This window comes from Lissotriton helveticus, chromosome 11 (genome assembly GCF_964261635.1).
Source record: "Lissotriton helveticus chromosome 11, aLisHel1.1, whole genome shotgun sequence".
Lineage (NCBI taxonomy): Eukaryota > Metazoa > Chordata > Amphibia > Caudata > Salamandridae > Lissotriton > Lissotriton helveticus.
The window spans coordinates 231,355,254-231,367,663 of NC_136072.1; the positions used below are offsets into that span (position 1 = coordinate 231,355,254).

Consider the following 12,410-nt stretch of genomic DNA (forward strand, 5'->3'; position numbering starts at 1 on the left):
TCCCGAATAGACTATTTTTTGTTTCTGGGGATGGGACTGGGCTCAGTAGATAAGATGGATATCCTGCCTAGAGGCGTATCTGACCATTCGCCAGTCTCTCTATCACTCACTACCAAAGAGAAGAAATGCGCTAGAATATACCCTATTTACCCGAGCTATCTTAAAATCCCGCAGATCAGAAAAAAACTCAAATTGATAACCACACAATACTTTCAAGAAAACGTTGTTTTTTTTTTTTTTTTTGTTTTTTTGCCTTTATTAAACCTTTATTAGGAACAAGTAACCATACAGTGGCACATACACAGATTGATCACATGAGATGCAGGTACAATGTCAGATACACAGTGAAATCAAGAGGGAAATTGGAATGCGGGCAGACTCAAATCACATAATACATAGTGTACTTGGAGGCACAGGTCAGCATGAAATAGAGACGGCTTTGCACAGTAGGAACATGGCACCCCGGAGAGGAAGACTAACAGTTCCAGCGGGGCCCCACACAAAACAAGGCAGTAAACAGAGCAGGAAGGCCCAGCAACAAATCTCAGCTAATAACAGGTGTCAAGTGGGCACACGGGTAGGTCAGAACAAGGTGAGCAGTAGTGAACAGCGCCACATCGGCGACAACGGGCAGCAATCATGACATGCCATCTCAACTCAGTAGAGTATACAACACACAGATCAGCAATGGACAATCTGAAAAAATAGGGCTGTAATGGCAGCAGGGAGGAAACCCCTCTACGGTAGTTCCCCTCAACCAGCATCATCAAAATCCTCACTGTGGGCAGGTCTGGTCAGCCAGTAAAGTTGCAGCGGACTCCAGAAATCTTTAGGTCTGCACCGCACAGGCATCAAATCAGCATAAATGTTATATTGGTCTTGGCAATACATCATGTCATCCAGCCAATCCTTAAATTTCGGGGCCCTGCCCCTACCCCATCTACAGGCTATCCTGCGTTTGACCAGCAACATGGCCACATCCGTAAACCTGCGATAGGGAAGAGGAACGTCCTTCGTGTATCCCAGCAGCATAATCAGGGGGTCAAACAGTACAGCCTTCTCAGTCATAACATCTAACGCCTCATGGACCTGGAGCCAGTAGGACTGGATCGCATCGCACTCCCAGGCCAAATGTAGAAAACCAGCCCCCTCCGCCCGACAGCGGGCACACTTATCATCGTCCGCTAAGCGGAACCTGAACTTCCTAACCGGTGTATAGTAAAACCTCTGCACAAACTTATAATGTATCATCTTCAATCTACAACTCAAAGAGATATTGGCAGTAACGGCACAGCAATATGCCCATTGGTCATCAGTAATATCTACGCTCAACTCAAGAGCCCACTGTTCTCTCGCATGACTAGGCAGAGTATCTCGCTGCTTCCTAATGGTGTTGTGTAGTTTAGAGACCAGATGTCTACCATCAGACACCAACAGGGCATGTAGTGGTAAGGCAACCCCAGGCTCATTCGGAAAGTGTGGGAGTATAGCACGTAGGCCTTGCCGGAGCCGCACATAGTAGAAAACCTCCAGGGGGAGGGTGGCTCTCCGCGGAAGAAATGATCCCTCGTACGAAGAGTGCCCTCAAGAAAGCGGTCGCCCCATGTGAACACCTCGTTTCGTTTGCACATAGTCCGAAACCCAGTCTCCTGTAACAAGGATAATTTCGGGTGGTATGCAAGAGGCAATGCCGGGGAATAAAGCTGTGCAATCCCCAGAATGGTCGCAATACGGGACCACGCATCCATAGTGCAGTGCACCGTGGTGGATCGGGCATCCACATCGCGCGACCTTCCCAGGACCATGCCCTCCAGCGGGAGGGGATGCACTATCCATTCCTCCGTCGCTATCTGCGGCATAAAGGGGGTGGGACGCATCCAATGGTACGCATAATGCGCCTGGGCGCTTAGATAGTAGATCTCAAAATCCGGGACATCAAACCCCCCCCTCTCATACGGCAGTGTCAAGGTGGACCATTTCACTCTTTGCTGTTTGCCCCCCCAAAACAGTCTAAGGAGCTCCGAACGCAAGCGTTTAAAAAAATAGGCCCCGGGGTAATAGGGGATATTCTGAAACAAATAAAGGAAGCGTGGGAGCACAACCATCTTCACCAGGGAAGCTCTACCCGCCATAGAAAGTGGCAACGACATCCATCGCGTAACGTTATCAGTCAGTTTAGAGATAGCAACTCCATAATTGAGCCTGATTGTTTCCTCCCTATCTAGAGAGATCACAATGCCCAGATAGCGCAGGTCCGCATCGCACCACTCCAGCGGGTAATCCAGTTGAAACCTCTCAACAGATGGAGTCAGCGGGAAGAACTGTGATTTCTTCCAATTCATATGAATACCGGAAATGCCGCCGAAAACAATGAGCTCCCGCAGTATCGGATTAAGATTCAACTGTGGGTTCTTCACATATAATGTAAAATCATCCGCATAGAGGGACACACCTACCTGGAGCTGGAAACAGTTAAATGCATTATGCTTATGGAGTTGCCGGATACGGCAAGCCAGCGGTTCAATGGCAATGGCAAACAGCAGCGGGGAAAGGGGACAGCCCTGCCTCGTGCCTCTCGAAATAGGCAAGTGAGGGGAGAGAACCCCATTCACCACCACCCTGGCCACAGGTTGGGTATACAACAGTTTCACCCATGCAATAAATATTTTGGGAAAACTCATTCTACACAGAATGTCGATCAGATAATTCCATTCAACTGAATCAAACGCTTTGGTAGCATCTAGGAAAACCGCAGCAACAGGGAGCTCAGGAGCAATAGTTGGGAGCAAAGAGAACAGTGTGCGAAGATAATGGGAGGTTGCACGCCCGGGTACAAAGCCTGATTGGTCTGGGAGTACTATAGTGGGCATAAGCAGGGACAGTCGAGCCGCCAGCACCTTTGCCAATATTTTTGCGTCGCAATTCAGTAGCGACAGGGGACGGTAAGAGTCTGTGTCTAGCGGATCTTTGCCAGGTTTCAGTAGGGACGTAATGGCTACCTCTCTCATTGACCGGGGTAGGATGCCCATCTCTAGCGACTCCTCGAAAACCTCCTTAAGGACTGGGGCCACAATATCAACATAACACTTATAGAACTCGGCAGGGAGTCCATCCAACCCCGTCGCCTTCCCGTTACTGAGTGACATTATGGCATCCCGTATTTCTTCCACTTCCAGTGGGCCTCCTAGAAATGCTCTATGACCATCAGAAAGCCAACACAAAGCAAGGTCATCGAGGAACCCACCATAACGGACCTCCTCCGTCTGTTGTGAAGTGTACAATTGTTTATAGTGATGCAGGAAGGCCCTCTGTATCTCCAACGCATCCCTGCAGCGGGTGCCATCCCTCAGCATTAGTTCCAATACCCCAGTGCTAAAACGTGGATGTCTGGTGATCGAAGCAAGCACCTTACCAGGCCTCTCACCCTCACAATACTTCCTAGCTGTCCAATGCTTTCCTCTATACTTGACTTCCCGGGCAGCCTCCTCTTCATAGTCTGATAGTTTCCCCCTAAACGCCTGACGGAGTTCGGGGTCCGGGTCAGTGGTCATCCTGTCCTCTAAGTCTTTAAGGTCTGCTTCCAGTGCCGTTATGGAGCGGACAATAGTTTTAAGCACCCCACTACTTTTGGCCATCGCAATCCCACGAACTGTTACTTTAAAAGCCTCCCATATCAGCTCCACACTATCGACCGTCCCCTTATTCCGTGGAAAAAAAGCCTCTATCTCCTCCCCGAGTTCCGCCTTGAAGATGGGATCCAGGAGCACTGAGGGAAACAGCCTCCAAGGTGGACGCGGCCTGTTAAGACCCGGCATCGTCATAACCACCCTGACCGGACAGTGGTCTGAATAAGTCCTGGGGAGATGGCGTGCCTTGTGTAGGCCTACGCTAAGCCCTCGCGACAAGAAGCAGTAGTCCAAGCGTGCCCAGGTGCGCGCATGCGCGGTGAAGTGAGTACCCTCTCTGCCATCAGGATGCGTAAACCTCCAGCTATCCACCAAGCCAGCCTCATCTAGTATGCCCCGTAGAACGTCCCTCGCCTGCGTGTTATATTGGTTGCTCCCATCAGAGCGGTCTGCCCCAGGCCACAGTGCAACGTTAAAATCCCCGCACCAGATAACATGTGTGGCGTCAACAGCAGCAACATGACCCAAAGGGTGAGAAAAAATTCAGGGGAGTCAGTGTTTGGCGCATAACAATTCACAAGTACAACAATGTCTGATCCCAGCCTACCCCACACAATTACATAGCGCCCTTCCGAATCCAGCCTCACCCCCAGTTCCTGAAAGGCAAGCGTTTTCTTGATCAAAACAGCAGTCCCACGAGCATAGGATGAGTATGATGAAAATTGTCGAGTGGAGGCCCAGCGAGCAGCAAATTTAGGATCAGTCTTTGGACGCAGATGCGTCTCTTGTAAAAAAACAATCTGCACCCTATGCCTATCCAAGTATGCCAGCACATTCCTACATTTTCTGGCGTCATTAAGACCCCTCACATTCCAGGACAGGATCGTTACAGTGTCCAACGTGCCATCAGCCATTCCCTAGACATTCGACCATCAACACTGAGCCACAGGCCTCCCAAAGCCACCCATCAGGCAAAGAGCAGCACAAGGGGCACTCACCATGCAGTCCCATCCGCAACCAATCCGTACCACTAACATACCATAAAAACCCCCCAACCCCAACCCAGTATCCCCAACCTAGTACAACACAAGCCCACATCAGTCCAGAGCATAGGGCCACTTCCAAAAATAGTGCAAGGAACACATAGCAGCCCACGTAAATACCAACAGCGCAACTCACATCAGCTATCCAACAACACCCCAACCCACCCCATTGGTAGAGTCGGAACTGCGTAAGCAGCATATAGCCATGCCACAGTGTATCACACCGAGAGGGGCTCGAAGGCATCCCGGAAAATCCAGACACAAGAGTCAGGAACATCACCCCACGCATAGCAGGAAGATCAGTAGGAGAGGGCATGAAAATGGCCCCTTGAGCCCAACGCACATGAGTACAGGCAATCCCACCCACCACCCACCTAGGCAACCCCAACCTGCCAGGACCCCACTCCCACCCCCCACCCATATGAAACACTCCCAAACATAACAGTATCATCAGAAATACCAAAGTGAATGGGGTATACCCTTCAGGGTGCAGTCTAGAGGCGCACATAACCACCCCCCCCACACCTCACCATTGACCCGCATAGTCCAAGTAGGCACGGCCCAGGTAGTGGGGGGAGGGTGCCTGGAGTAAATTACCACCATAATCTGGCGCTCAACCAGCGTCCTCAAGCGGCATATGACAAAGTCCATTACACAGTCTTTCACGGAGGGGGGTAGTAAAACAGAGGGCCAAAGCATAGTAGGACATCTCACGGCAGACCCCTATGCGTATACATTAAACATCACGATCAAATAACAAGCAGTATCACTCATCCTCGTTGGCGGAGTGGAATCCCTCCTGTCCATCATCTCCGCCGCGCCGGTCAGCAGCCCGCTCCCTCTTAAGCCGCTTCACGAAGTCCTCTGCCTGCTGAGGATTAGTAAAAAAATGTTGTTCCGCCTGATGTGTCACTCGCAATTTAGCAGGATATAATAGGGCATAATCCACTTGGAGATCTCTGAGTTTCTTCTTCACATCCAGAAATTTACGCCTCTGCTCTTGTACCACTGGCGTGAAGTCCGGGAAGATGGTGAAGTTGACTCCGTCGTAAGAGAGCGTACGGGCGGTGTGGGCCGCCCGCAAGGCTGTGTCACGATCACGATAATTGAGAAGGCAAGCAATTATCGGTCGTGGCGGGGTTCCAGTGGCCGGACGCGGACCAAGGGATCGATGCGCCCTCTCCACAATGAATTGCTTAGAGAAGGCCTCCGCACCAATCGCGCCAAGCAGTATCTTCTCTACATAAGTTTCCATCCTACCCACATTGGTCGTCTCCGGTACGCCAATCACGCGTATGTTATTGCGCCTACTTCTGGCCTCCAACTCCTCATTCTTCGCAGCAATAACCCGGAGTACATTGTCCATACGCGCCAGCTGCGTAGTGTGGGTAGCCGCCGTATCATCATGGTCAGAGACGCGCTGTTCCACCGCCGTGAGTCGCTCCTCGTGAACGTCCAATTTTTGTACCACTGCATCCATTCGTGATGAGAGCTTATCAACTTTGTCCACTATGGTCGCGAATCCTTGTCGCATTTCCTGCATCATTTGCTGAAAATCAGGGGCAGCAGGTTGTGGAGCAGCGTCAGGGACAGTAGTGGGAGAGCGAGTGCCCCCCGCATCTTGGGCACCCCGGGAACTCCTCTTGGCCGCCAGAGAGTCAAAGGACAACTTCGGTTGCTTGTTGTCAGGCTTACCCATAGCCAGAAATCAGGAGTAATCTAACCCAAGGTTCAAAACAACGACGTAGTCTGAGAGCGGTCACTAGTCCGTACCCCAAGCAGGGCAAGAGCACCCCCCACCAGCAGCGCAACGTGCACTTCCTGCAGGATGAGCAGCAGGAGGAGAGAGCAGGAGCGTTTCACCACAGCAGGGCCAGGACACTAATTCCACATGTAATGGCTGGGGCAGCAGAAGGGAAGAGCACGAGAGATGAAGCCAGTAGCACACCACAGGGATCCGTCCCCAGCTCCAGGATACAGTACGGCAGATTTGCAAAGGTGCAGCCAAGGTAGAAAGCGTAACCCCCTAGTCACAGGCCAGTCAGCAAGGAGGCGGCAGCCAGAGCAACGCAGCACGGGAGGCACACAGCAGGCAGCAAGGCTTCAAACAATGGGTTCCCCAAATGCGAATGGGACTCGCAGTATCGCCACAGCACCAGCCTTTAATCCGGGAGAATCCAGGGAAGGGACCTCAGAGGCATGTCCCCCGCAGTCAGCAGCGTCCCCTCAAATCCGCAGTACACAGTGTAAGGGCGATCTCCCTCCAACTGCAAGCTCCTCAGCCTCACCTAATGCGCCAATGGCGCTACAGCAAATCAGGCAGGGTCCGCACTCAGGGCTCGAGCATGGCCGCCACCGCAGGGAAGCACAGCGCAGGAGGGTCGGCCACCCAGAAAATGGGTAAGCACCAAGGGAGGGTGCCCACAGATGGCAGCTGCATTCAGGGGCACAAGCAGGCAGTACAACCACCCCGCCTCACCTGAAACACGCTCCGGCCGTTGCCTCCACAGCCGCCGGGTCCGCCGGCGGGAAAGAGGAGACGCAGGGATCGGCACCAGCAGGACAGACCAGTCCGTCCCCCAACACGCTGCAAGGGCCTCCGGCAAGCGTCACGCCGGTCCGCCGACCGCCCCACACCGCAGATGTGAGCCGGGATGTCCGACGTAGCAGGGCACCCGGCAGCTCCGCCGCAAAGGACACAGAAGGGCCCACACGCCTCGTGGCGCACCGCGGCCCACAGTCGCTCAGCAAGCCGGCCAGCAGATCCGGACGGTCTCAGGTCTCGACACGGACGGAGCTCCAGCCACCCGCAGCTCCGGACAGGAGTGGCGAATCCGCACCAAACTTGAGGCAAAGGTGCACGAAGACCCCCTCAGGCGTTTCGCACGGACACTGGCAGCACAGATGGCAGAGAAATAGGATAATTAAAGGATATCACCTCCAGGCAGCAAGAGCCTCACATAGGTGCGGCCATTTTGCAAGTGCGCCCTCTAGCGCCCCCTTTCAAGAAAACGTTGGGTCAGTGTCCTCACCCTCGGTCCTGTGGGAAGCGTACAAAGCGGTCCTCCGAGGTGCTGCAATAGCAACAATAACGGGGCACAAGCGGGAATCCCGGCGTGAACTCACTGAATTGGAGCTGGCACTCCATAGCGCAAACACTACTCACATGTCTGATCCCACCCCGGACACTTTACACTTGCTACAACCACATCAACAGCAATACCAGACACACCTTAAAACAACAGTTCAAGGCTACATCGCAGGTACAACACAGAGAATATATGATGTGGGTGACAAGGCAGGAAAAATGCTGGCATGGCTGGATAGAAGAGGAGGCAGTACTAGAGGCACACGTGGCGGACAGCTGCAGACACACCCTGAACACTTAGTGCGCACCCTGGCACGTCACTTTCAGGAGATATACACCCCGGAACAGGTCGTCACTGCGCAGGCGGCGGCGAATTCACTAGAAAATATTGCCATTCCCAGACTTACGCAAGAGGCGCAGCTAGAGCTCGTACTTGACCTGACGGAAGATGAGATTCACTTGGCCATACAGGCATTGCAGTCCGGCAAGGCGCCGGGTCCCAACGGGCTACCCGTAGAATGGTACAAAGCGATGGCTTCGGAACTAAGTAAGCCACTGCTGGACATGTACACGGACAGCCTGCATAGGGGGGAGCTACCACTAGACCAGCGCACAGCCACGATAGTGGCCATACCGAAACCGAATAAACCACCAACCGCATGCACCTCATACCGCCCGATATCTTTGCTTAACGTAGAAGCCAAGATTCTGGCAAAACTACTGGCCAGCCGTCTGACACAACAACTACACACACTGATACACCCTGACCAGTCAGGCTTTATGCCCCACAGGAGCACGGCACTGAATCTCAGAAGGGTCCATGGAGTGCTGGCACGTGCACACCTCCTTTCCGAACAGGCGGTGATCCTCTCACTTGATGCCAGAATGGCATTCGATTTAGTATAATGGGAATATCTGTTTGCAGTACTTGCACGTATGGGCTTCGGACCGAAATATATAGCATGGGTGCGACTACTATACACGTCACCGGTGGCACAAGTAGCAGCGAATGGCCACATTTCACCAACGTTCCTGTTGGGGTGGGGGACGAGACAGGGATGCCCATTATCACCTCTGCTCCTTGCCCTGGTGCTGGAACCACTGGCGATCCTGATTAGGACGACGCCACTGATTCGTGGCATCACATGGGAGGCTGGCTGGGAGGATAAGATCTCCCTATATGCAGACGATATGCTCATATACATGGTTGACCCTAGCAATGGGATCCCTGCCCTACTACATCTCTGCAACACACATGGGAAGTTGTCCGGTTATACCATAAACTGGTCCAAGTCGGTGGTATACGTGCATAAGGGCCCGGGACCGCTGTTGCAAGAGGATTGCCCCCTGACACTGACAACAACCTCCTTTAAGTACTTAGGTATTGTCATCACAAATAATGCCACTGACTTCTTTGACAAAAATTTACATCCACCAATGGATCGCCTGCGTGCAGACGTTAGACACTGGGCAGCCCTGCCCTTGACCCTTCTTGGGCGGGCTGCTTTATATAAAATGATGGCCCTTCCCAGATTCCTTTATGTGTTGGAAAATACCCCGTATATGGTAGCACCGCGCTATTTCAAACGAATTGCAGCATTGGTTACCAGCCTGCTCTGGAACAACGGCCCGGCACGAATAGCGCATGATAAATTGGTAAAAAGTTGGTATGAGGGTGGGATTGCACTACCTAACGTTCAACTCTATTATTGGGCGGCCCAACTTAAAATTATTAATCAATGGATCCACACCCCGCGAGAGGATCCAGCTTACAAGGCGGACTGGTCTCAACTGGGAGCGGACGGCATGCTTTCCGTTCTGTACAACAAGTCACAGGTTAAAAAACTGATAGGCCCGACACAACACACGGCGGCCCTGTGGCACATAGCGCAAACAAAACTGGGCTGGAAAGGGAGAATCACCAAAATGACGCCACTGTGGGACACGAATTCATTGGGAAACCTCAGAGCGTGCAAAGGGTTCGCTCAATGGGACCACATAGGGATCTCCACGGTGGGGGACTTGTGGGACAAGGGCACAGTGATTGCATTCTCACAACTCCAACAAAAGTATAACCTTAACCCCAATGAGACATTCAGATACATGCAGATACGTCACGCACTGCTCCGAGCAATCACTGCTGACACTGAAGTACCAGAGTCCTCACCGTTAGAGGATAGACTGTTGACAGACTTTATGCCACAAAGTGCAACTTCTCTCACATATAAAAAGCTGGTTAATAATCTGGAAGACCCCACACTGAAACTTAAAGAGAAATGGATGGAGGAGATAGGACAGGTAGATGAGTCGGAATGGAACGAAGCGCTTGCATCACCGAGAGAAGTAGGCATTTCGGCGAAATTCAGATTAGTGCAACTCAAAATTCTGCACCGCATCTACTACACTAGGACACTTCTTCACAGGATACAAAGGGCACCACATCCCTTCTGTCTTAGAGGATGCGGGGAGGAGGAGACACTATTTCACACACTGTGGGACTGCCCAAAGATACAAGAATTCTGGAGGCAAATTATGCGCACTGTCTCCCAAGCCCTTAAGATATCTATTCTGCCTGAACCCCGTAAATGCCTGTTGAACATCTGGGACCCCAATGATATGGACAGATATGGACTGATATGGGCCACACTAGCCATGACAGTGGCCAAGCGAGACATTGCACAGAAATGGGGTGCTCCGGAACTGCCTACAGTGGCTAGATGGACTAAAAATATGGACATGCTTATGGTGACAGAAAGGGCGGTGTATGTGCTTCGGGCCTGCCCCCGTAAGTGGAACAAAATCTGGATGCCATGGAATATCTATAGAGGGGACATCTGCGAGCCATTGCCAGTAGACAAGAACCTAGACTCTGAAGGGGAGGAGGAGTAAAGAGTTGGGTGATTGGTTGCTAGGTTACTTATACTACGAAATGCTGCGTTAATGTAATACTATTGTAAACAACATTGATAACAAGCAAGGTGACTGATGGTTGGCTATGGGCGTGTGTACAATAATAGGAAAGTGATGACAATAGTTGGGTTTTCTTTTCTTTTTTCTTCAATATCTGCCACGCTAATTAATACATCTATGTTGAAGGTTTGAATGATGTACCATATACAAAGTGAGACATCGACATTAGTCTCAGAGAATTGTGTTAAGGACAACTGATAGCAATCATCCGTGTTACTTTTGAGAATGCACTTAACGTACATCTATATGCACACTACTTCTATTGCTCTGCCGCTACGTAACTGCGCAAACGTCAAAATTGAACTTTGAATACAGTATTGTGTATGTATCTTATGCCTTCATGTTAATAAAGATTTATAAAAAAAAAATATATATATATATATATATATATATAAACACAAAACCGGGGCACATCAATATTGGAAGACTAACAGGCTAATGAAAAGTCATAAACACTCATCACCATACTACAATTTTCAAGGGGGTGACCCAGCCCGGCCTTCAACGACCTTGGACGGCCTTAGACGGCCCGCCCTTTGCCCGGGCTTCGCCCGTGTGCGCGTGTATAGATGTGCCTAAATAGGGAGTGCTGTGGGGGCGGAGCGGGAAGAGGACCCAGGTGCAGCCGGTGTCTGTGGCGCTAGGCAACCTGGTCCTCGCAGTCCCGCAGTGGTGGAGAAGGAAGCCCCAAGTCGGCGTTTGTCCCGGTAAGGCAGGCAGGCAGGCAGCGGCGTGCAGGAGAGTTCCACAGAAGTCTTTAGCCTCGAGCGGCACCCGGATAACTAGTTGCAGACTGTGGCTTCCCTTTGGGCTTGTCGATAATGTTCATGATAAAAATAACTGACAGTGTGCTGTTCAAAAAGTCTACACCGGGAGCCCCACTACGACCTATAGTGGCCAAGATCTTCAACTTATGGGACCGAGATGCAATGGGTGCACTCGGGCTACCCTGAGTGCTTGACAACTACGGGATCTTGATTTTTCTGGACTGAACACTATTTGTGTTGAGACACTGGGCCTCCTTTCTGAGTGTTAAACAGAAAGTAAGAAACTTAGGGAGCTTGGCCTAACTTATGCCCTCCTTTCCCCATTTAACTTGAAAATGATGCCAGAACAATGCTCCCACTTTTATATCGACATAGACAATGCCGAAGCCTGGATCAATTGCTACCAGGCTGAGTTGAGCGCAAGGAAGACCAGGAGCCTGCCGCAGTGATCTCCAACACAATGTAATCTCTGACACCTCATGGGGTCGCCCCACGCGTACCAGATCCAGGATGAGCATAGAGTGGCCCTAGCAACAGCGGCCATCCTGCATGACTCAGCCCCAACCCCTCTCACTGGAGACACCACAGGTGAAACGACAGTATCTGGCTTGAGTGACAACTCATATGCTGGCACCCTGGTAACTCCCCAAACATCCAATGAACTAGTATAGTCCCTGGAGACACTATGATCCCATAAATCCTGAGACGAGGGAATGCTCCTTTGCTGCTCTCACAGTCCCCCTTACATTTTTCCTTTGGGACATGGTGGCCCTATAGATAAGCTGCACTCTCTCCTGGATGATAAAGCCCGTCCAATGCTGTAGCCACACCCTCACATTTCTGTTGTTCACAGTTATGGTTTTGGAGTTGTACTGTTTTGATTTGTTATGCCATTCTTCAACTGATTGGGATTTTG

General features: G+C 51.3%; 1 protein-coding gene across 1 annotated transcript in view; it reads left to right on the forward strand.

Moving 5' to 3' along the window:
• LOC144792757 (mast cell carboxypeptidase A-like) overlaps window positions 1-12,410 on the forward strand; it is a 308,710-nt gene that overhangs the window by 272,662 nt on the left and 23,638 nt on the right. The window lies entirely within an intron of this gene.